We start from the raw sequence: 6,928 nt of genomic DNA on the forward strand, positions 1-6,928 counted from the left end.
GACAGCTGAAATGTTTTAAAGGGATCCGCCAACGGATTTACTCTTAAACTTATGTTAAGTAAAAGTATTCGTAGATTTCAACAGTCAAACGTTCATTTTCGGAGACCAAATAGTGTTCTAGAAAAATTAATTTTTATTAAAATTTGAGACAGGCCTCCTGCGGAAGTGACGTATGCGATGACGTGGCTTAGTGGAAGCTTGGAATAACTTGGCTGTTTACATCCTCTGGTTACATCGTGGTTTTGCTAATAGAGTTCAAACGAAACAGCTAATGAGACACTTTCATCTCCCAACAAAGAACACTGGATAATCTTGTGTTCGAAGACAACTGTCTCTGTCTGGATTTCAATACTGACTGGTTCATCTGTTTGCACAGCAATATCCCTCTTTCTGGTCAATTCACATCCTGAGCGCATAAATGAAAATAAAACTACCATGAAATAAAACTTTGGAAATTTCAAATGAGTGAGTTTCATGCAAAATGCTCTGAGTAATTCTCTTATCTGGAGTATAGTCGACTGTACCTGAAGCTCAATTGAATGCTCCGTCTCTTAATCCGTCGGTGATTGTTCTTTAATGTCTGTGTTTTCTTTGTTACCCATATTTTCTTCCAGTATATGCTGAAGAGCCTACAGTGCATCGTAATGCCGATTACAATTCACCAGGTAAGACACCGATAATATACCAGGAATGGATCCAGACCAATGCACGTGCAGAAATATATGTGCACCACTTGGCATCGGTCATGGGGCATTTGTTTACTTTACTGCTAGCCAGCTATATGGGCTATAGCCACGCTCAACCAACAGACCGGGCCGAGCTGCAGTCGTAGCCGGCCATGGCTACCCTCTGCAGAAAGGGCTTGGCGTGCTCTACGCCCCTGTGAAAATCCACAGCAATCTGTTAAAATTAGTGAAAATATTTCTGCAAATGTGCATCTGTCAGATTCTTGGGCTGGATCCATCCCTGTTATACTACAAAGAACCATGGTAGGACAAAGTTGAAACTAATCTCCCGGTGGTGTTGTCTCTGTTGCCACTCAACACTGCATCGGCAGACTTTTAGAGCTGAACGATGGGCACATATTGTTGGCATGGCATCACCTTTCCTTTCTTTTTATTCTGGAAGCCCCCATTAATCTTGCTTTTAATTCTGTTGATTCATCGAAACAAGGATAGACCATAAGTAGGGCATCGCAGGCAGATTGTTTTGAGGTCTTCCAATGGCATGAATCCATTTCTTTTGAATAGTCAAACGATTCTGGCCAGGTAAATGGTGAAAAGATATCTTCCCGTCCTTTTTTTCACATCATTTTGGCATTTATACGCTGCGCAATGAGGCATACGTTACTTATTTAAAAACCTATAAATTCGGTAAAAATACTTGTAAAACTAGCAAAACCACGATGCAAGCAGAAGATATAAACAGCTGAGTTGCTCCAAGCTTCCACTAAGCCACGTCATCGTATACGTCACTTCCGCGGGGAGGCCCGTCTGGTATTTTAATAAAAATACATTTTTCTAGAACACTAGTTGGTCTCTGAAAACAAATGTTTGACTGTTGAAATTTTTGAATACTTTTACTTAACATAAGTTTAAGAGTAAATCCACTGGAGGATCCCTTTAAAACCTTTACCAGCTATTTTCAGACACATAAAGTTATCATAATGATTTTGTAAGCTATAGGGTATGATGGTTACACTTTTAACCATACCACCTTGACCAAGAAAAATAAAACAGGCTACAATATACAAAAAAAAAGTTTACATTTATGTGCTATGATATTTTACACTCACTTTCAATAACCACTTTATTCTGATCAGGGTTGTGGTGGACTTGGAGCCTATCCCAGAAACACATGACATGAGGCACGGATACACCCAATTCGCCTACTGGCATGTAACCACAGTTACAAATGTAACTACTGTTGTATTTCATCATCTTTAAAACCTCTGTGGTGTGAATTGCCTAGAAAACATATACCACAATGTCATGAGGAACTGACAAACTTGGGACAAACGAGAAGTATTCAGAGACGACCACCACTCTCACCACTGTTAGGGAAGATGTTAACCTTCCAAAGCCCTGAGAAAGTCCATGTTGATGGCCAGGTAACAGCAGTACAGACTTCCTCGAGTGCCAAGCTTCAAAGTAATGCCCATCAGGAGGAGACACTTCTTGCATGATTCATGGAGTCCTGCAAAACCAAGTAATTTACAAAATTGGGCAATATAATTTGCATTTAGGTAGGAAACCCGAGTTCAGCCACAAGGTCACCCTGAGTCATCTGGCCACCAATGAACACATGAATACATGGTGAGCTTTGTACTACACTATTAGAAATAGGGGTACAGTAGGAGTCCATTTCTGTCCCCCAAGGTACAATCTACACTAACGTACCCCCTATGGCTCATTATTAGACTTCAAGGTAACTATGTGTACCTTTTTAGGGCCAAAAAGGTACATATGTTCCCAAGCAGTATATAAAGGGTACAAATAAGTACCGGAGAGGGTATTTCCCTAGTGGCAAGCTATTGTACCCCTAAAGGTACAACAACGTACTTTATTTTCTGAGAGTGTAGTAGAGCATACAGGATGTAGGTGCCTTGCTTCTTTCAGGAAGACTGGGAAAAATATTGTGAGTCCTCATAGAGATGCCATTCCATCCTCACTACATTCTACAGAAGCACCATAGAGAGCGTTCTAACCAGCTGCATCTCTGTGTGGTGTGGAGGCTGCAGTGCCTCTGACTGGAAGACTGTGAGGACAGCAGAGAAAATCATCGGGACTTCTCTTCCCTCCATTCAGAACATCGCACCTAAGTGCTGTATGTCTCGAGACAGAAACATCATCAGTGACCCCTCACACCCTCACTATGGACTGTTCTCCCTCCTAGCCTCTGGAAAAAGGTTCCGCAGCATTCGGTGCAGGACCACCAGGTTCTGTAACAGCTTTTCCCCCAGGTCACCAAACTGCTGAACCCTAAATCCAAACTCCATCCATCCGTTATCTGTAGCCGCTTATCCTGTTCTACAGGGTAGCAGACAAGCTGGAGCCTATCCCAGCTGACTATGGGTAAGAGTCAAGTCGCCAGGTTATTGCAGGGCTGACACAGAGACAAACAACCATTCACACCTACGGTCAATTTAGAGCCACCAATTAACCTAACCTGCATGTCTTTGGACTGTGGGGGAAACCGGAGCACCCGGAGGAAACCCATGCAGACACAGGGAGAATATGCAAACTCCACACAGAAAGGCCCTCGCCGGCCGCTGGGCTCGAACCCAGGACCTTCTTGCTGTGAGGCAACAGTGCTAACCACTACACCACCATGCCGCCCAATCTAAACTCGAAACTCTTATTTATAACTTGAACATTTCCTAATTCCACAGGTCACTTTATACTATCACACTTTATATTTTTGCTGCTGCATAACTTAATTTAATTCACTTCATATTTAATTCCGTGCTGAGCCAAATTGCAACGAAATTTAGTTCTGTGCACACTTGTTGCATACTGAATGACAATAAAGGTTGTCTAAGTCTAATTCATAGAGTTGAGATTTAAGCAATGGCTGCTACATGTTGTCAAACTAGGCGAAAAATAAAATAAATAATCTGACATGCAATAATTTTCTTCATGGTGTCGTCGGGCATCCCAGATACTACATCGCTATTCTTCAATTATGTCACACTACAAGGCCTGATCATCTTTACCTCAATTCATATTCGGGAAGATTCTAGAAATTTGTCGGCCGTGACAGTCGTGTCAAAATCGGGCTGAATTTGTGTACTGGCATAATTTTTATGCTTCGATGATGTTAACTAATATAGATGTAAAATGTAAACCACGGATTATATCTAGCCTATTTTAATAGTGTAATATTAACCTGCAAAGCCACACTAACGTGTAAACAGTCTTTATTAAAGCACTCGATGTTTGCCAAGCACTAAGTTTACTCAACTCTCTCAAGCGGCCTGCCCTTTGGCAGGTCCTGTACATGAGTACAGTTGCCATTGTTGCCTATTCTGGGCCATCCTCTTTACTGAGTGGAAGCTCCTCCCTTTCCTGATATCATCCAGCATCATGATTCTTCTTCTCCCTCTCTTCAACCACGTCAGTTAACAACCCTTCTCCTCTCATAACATGTCCAATCCATTTTGCTTTTCTCTTCCAAATGGTACTCATGAGCATCCTCTTCTCTGCAACTCTTCATTACTGATCTTCTCCAAAACCACATCTCACAACTTTCCAGTCTCTTCACGTCAGTCTTCTTCATTGTCCAAGTTTCTGAGCCATATTCCAAACCAGACTCTTGACTAGTTTCTTCTTCAATCTCACGGACTGGAGTGAGGAGAACAATCTCACATTCGACATCAGCAAAACGAAGGAGATGATAGTGGACTTCAGCAGGAAGCAGCAGAGGGACCGCCAACCCATCTGCATCAACGGGGCCCAGGTAGATAGAGTGGACAATTTCAAATACCTGGGTGTCCACATCTCACAGGACCTCTCTTGGTCCTGTCACACCAACACCCTGGTTAAGAAAAGCCGCCAGCGCCTCTACTTCCTAAGGAGACTGAAGGACTTCAAACTCCCACTCAGGGAACTAAGGAACTTTTACTCCTGCACTATTGAGAGTGTCCTGAGTGGGAGCATCACTAACTGGATGGGAATCACCACCAGGAGAGACCAGCTGGCTCTCAGGAGGGTGGTTCGCTCTGCTGAGAGGACCATCAGGACCACCCTCCCTAACCTGCAGGACATTTATTCCAACCGCTGCAAGGACAGAGCCAGGAAGATCGCCAGCGACCCCAGCCACCCAAATAATAGACTGTTCTCCCTGCTGCCTTCAGGGAGATGCTACCGACAGCTGAAGGCCAACACTGAGAGGATGAGGAGGAGCTTCTTCCCTCAGGCCATCAGACTGCTGAACTCTTCATAATGATAACAACGTACACTACTATGCACGACTGCACTTTGGACTTTAAGGACTCGGAACGACACAATCATCACATATCTGCCATGTTTCCACTCATTAATATAGTTTTAGAGATTTGTTCCCCCTTTATTTCTCATCTCATCTCATTATCTCTAGCCGCTTTATCCTGTTCTACAGGGTTGCAGGCAAGCTGGAGCCTATCCCAGCTGACTACGGGCGAAAGGCGGAGTGCACCCTGGACAAGTCGCCAGGTCATCACAGGGCTGACACATAGACACAAACAACCATTCACACTCACATTCACACCTACGGTCAATTTAGAGTCACCAGTTAACCAAACCTGCATGTCTTTGGACTGTGGGGGAAACTGGAGCACCTGGAGGAAACCCACGCAGACACAGGGAGAACATGCAAACTCCGCACAGAAAGGCCCTCGCCGGCCACGGGGCTCGAAGCCGGACCTTCTTGCTGTGAGGCAACAGCGCTAACCACTACACCACCGTGCCGCCCCTCACTGTACTTATATGTGACAAATAAAACTTGAACTTGAATCTCCTGTTCAGTCCTTTGGTGTTTGTTGAAAGCATCTTTTGCCATGGCAATTCTTGTTCTTATTTCTTCATCTCATCTCATTATCTCTAGCCGCTTTATCCTGTTCTACAGGGTCGCAGGCAAGCTGGAGCCTATCCCAGCTGACTACGGGCGAAAGGCGGGGTACACCCTGGACAAGTCGCCAGGTCATCACAGGGCTGACACATAGACACACAACCATTCACACTCACATTCACACCTACGGTCAATTTAGAGTCACCAGTTAACCTAACCTGCATGTCTTTGGACTGTGGGGGAAACCGGAGCACCCGGAGGAAACCCACGTGGACACGGGGAGAACATGCAAACTCCACACAGAAAGGCCCTCGCTGGCCACGGGGCTCGAACCCGGACCTTCTTGCTGTGAGGCGACAGCGCTAACCACTACACCACCGTGCCGCCCCTCACTGTAATTACATGTGACAAATAAAACTTGAACTTGAATCTCCTGTTCAATCCTTTGGTGTTTTTTGAAAGCATCTTTTGCCATGGCAATTCTTGTTATTTCTTTTTCACTGATATTTTAAATATACACTACCGTTCAAAAGTTTGGGGTCACCCAGACAATTTTGTGTTTTCCATGAAAAGTCACACTTTTATTTACCACCATAAGCTGTAAAACAAATAGAAAATATAGTCAAGACATTTTTCTGGCCATTTTGAGCATTTAATCGACCCCACAAATGTGATGCTCCAGAAACTCAATCTGCTCAAAGGAAGGTCAGTTTTATAGCTTCTCTAAAGAGCTCAACTGTTTTCAGCTGTGCTAACATGATTGTACAAGGGTTTTCTAATCATCCATTAGCCTTCTGAGGCAATGAGCAAACACATTGTACCATTAGAACACTGGAGTGAGAGTTGCTGGAAATGGGCCTCTATACACCTATGGAGATATTGCACCAAAAACCAGACATTTGCACCTAGAATAGTCATTTACCACATTAGCAATGTATAGCGTGTATTTCTGATTAGTTTAAAGTGATCTTCATTGAAAAGAACAGTGCTTTTCTTTCAAAAATAAGGAAATTTCAAACTTTTGAACGGTAGTGTAAATAAGAATTAAAATCTTGCTAAGTCCAAATGCTCATATGGTAAAAGAGTCAGCAAAAGTATAGACAAATAGAAAAAGTGAGCAATAAGATTGCTTCACGTACAGTAGTTTAAACTCTATTAATGTGCAACTGTCGCCATTCTGTTTCTGTAACGGACGTATTATGGGGTCTGATTGAAAGGGAATTTGAGCCAAAATGGCGGCGAAGAGAACACAGTTTGACTTCCGGTTAACTAGCTAGCTTTGGCTCAGCGCACTTCCGTACTACACGTCACCTCGGCAGAGTAGTATCTATTGGAGTGTACTATTGAGTACTTTAGGTTGGATTTAGCCATTTTAGCGGAT

Source organism: Neoarius graeffei, chromosome 20 (genome assembly GCF_027579695.1).
Source record: "Neoarius graeffei isolate fNeoGra1 chromosome 20, fNeoGra1.pri, whole genome shotgun sequence".
NCBI lineage: Eukaryota > Metazoa > Chordata > Actinopteri > Siluriformes > Ariidae > Neoarius > Neoarius graeffei.